This window comes from Centroberyx gerrardi, chromosome 20, assembly GCF_048128805.1.
Source record: "Centroberyx gerrardi isolate f3 chromosome 20, fCenGer3.hap1.cur.20231027, whole genome shotgun sequence".
NCBI lineage: Eukaryota > Metazoa > Chordata > Actinopteri > Beryciformes > Berycidae > Centroberyx > Centroberyx gerrardi.
The window spans coordinates 9,170,549-9,172,753 of NC_136016.1; positions in this window are offsets into that span (position 1 = coordinate 9,170,549).

The window sequence follows — 2,205 nt, forward strand, 5'->3', positions numbered from 1 at the left end:
TGGGGGGTGTGTGTGTGTGTGTGTGTGTGGGGGGGGGGGGCTGTGTGTAATATCACTGGTTGGACTTAGGTTTTAGTTTTTCAGTCGGAGGGTGGGGGAGGGGAGGGACGGGGGAGGGGGTGCAAGTCAACAGGACACATTCATCACTTTGCTCTCAAACAGGATTCCCACCTCCCTCCCACCACCGCGATTGGAGCTGCACGTGACGGCGGACTGTCCCGACAGAGGGAGGTTTTTTTTTTTAATGTTGTCCAAGAGGTTTAGCTGCTCGCCGTATAGAGTGAGTGAACTCCCTGTTTTAACCCTGTTCCTGGTTCTCAGACTGCATTGGTAATGTTTGTATTTGCTGTTGTTTGATTGCACTCACATTTGATTACAGAAAGCGTCTATATATGAAATAAAATACCTGCCAAGGACCAGTGGTCGCTGTGTTTGGATTGTGTGTGTGTGTGTGTGTGTGTAGGCAAGGGTGCAGGCTGTTGAGACCTGTCTAATGTACTGATGAACAGACTGCGCTTGACATTTTCAGCACAGATTCAAAAAGCATCACTGGTTTATCCAGGTATCCTGGTGTTATAATTTTCACTTTCAACTGTCTTTGCTTGTTTTGTCTCAAGTTTGTTGCCGCTGTGATACTTAAATTTCCCTGTGGGATAAAAGCAGGGTGGAGTAGGGAGACCGCCCTCAAGCCTGTGTGCCAGTAAGCATCCCCCCCGGCTGAAGTGTCCTTGAGCAAGACACTGAATCCCTACCAGGAACCCTGACCTCTGACCTCCCTGTGAAGGGGAGAGAGAGAAAAGAGAATTTCCCTACATGGATCACTAAAGTATCACACATGGTAATCACAGGTACTACAGCTGTACTGTATATCTGCTTTATTTATTCACACAAACTGACCTTTACAAATAGGTGCATTTAAACATTCAAATGTGTCAAACAGTCCAATGTTGATACTCAACTATCAGGTGACAAAAAGTAGATGTTAAAGAGTCACTTGCCTATTGGATGCATCTCACTCACAGACTATGTAACCTGACCCTGACCCCATTTTTAAACCTAACCCTAAGATTAAACCTAGCCCAGACAGTGAATATCTATAGATTACTTTTGATACAATTATGAGTATCACTTGAAACTCATTAGACTTTTTAGTGACACATTATAGTCACTTGACTTGTTGAGTATCAACATTGGACTATCCAAATAAAGTGTGACCAAAGTGACTTTTTCCCCTTAATTCTCCATTTAATATTTTACATCTATTTGACTATAAATGCCCCAAAAAATACATGTTTTTATTTTCTTGTGTTTACTTTTACTTCCTGGAAAAGGGCACATTTTTAGTGGTTACTTCATAACCTACCAGTAGGCGTCCATAAAAATTCCAACCAATAACACCATCACAGATTTTTAAACAGTCCCGCCCCCACACCCCTCCCATCATATAAAACCTGCAACTTCACAGATTTCAAAGTGACAAGCGTGGTAACATGGTACAGCGGTGCGTTTGTGGGTGTTCACCTCTGAAGACCCTGTTTCCTTTTACTAAGACACCATGGTTACGGTCACAGATGCTGGGCTTTATTCATTTTATTCATCTGAATATATTTTGCACAAAGCATTTTTGAACTTTCACACACACATGCACACACACACACACACAGATTATGTTCAGCCTCTACATCCTGTTTCACACACAAAGACATTGAATTATGGAAGCAAGACACCATCAAAATGCTCTTTCCTTGTGACTTTCAGCAGATCATCTAAATTGTTCTGATTTAGATTATAGATTCTATAATCTATCTATTCCTTTTTCTTTCTCCTCTCTTTCCTGCCACTCTTCACTGCAGATATCAAATGAAGCAGGAACGCCTAACAAAGGAAAGTAAAACGAAACAAAAAGTATTATGTGCTGCGCTGACACACCCATCCTGTGCTTTGAGATCCGTGTCCAGGCTGCCCAAGTGAATCAGAGATGATCAGTGACTGCAGTCCAGAGTCGCTCATTATCCTCCTACCGGATGGATGAGATCCCCCCCTCCCCCCTCCCTCCCCCTGCCAACCCCCGTCTAATCTGACACTCTATCATAATTTGATCATAATCCCTAATCATAATCACATAGTATCTTAAAGGTGTTCTCAATCTGGAGTGGGATTATGGGATTGCAGAGCGCGCGCGCGCGTGTGTGTGTGTGTGTTGGT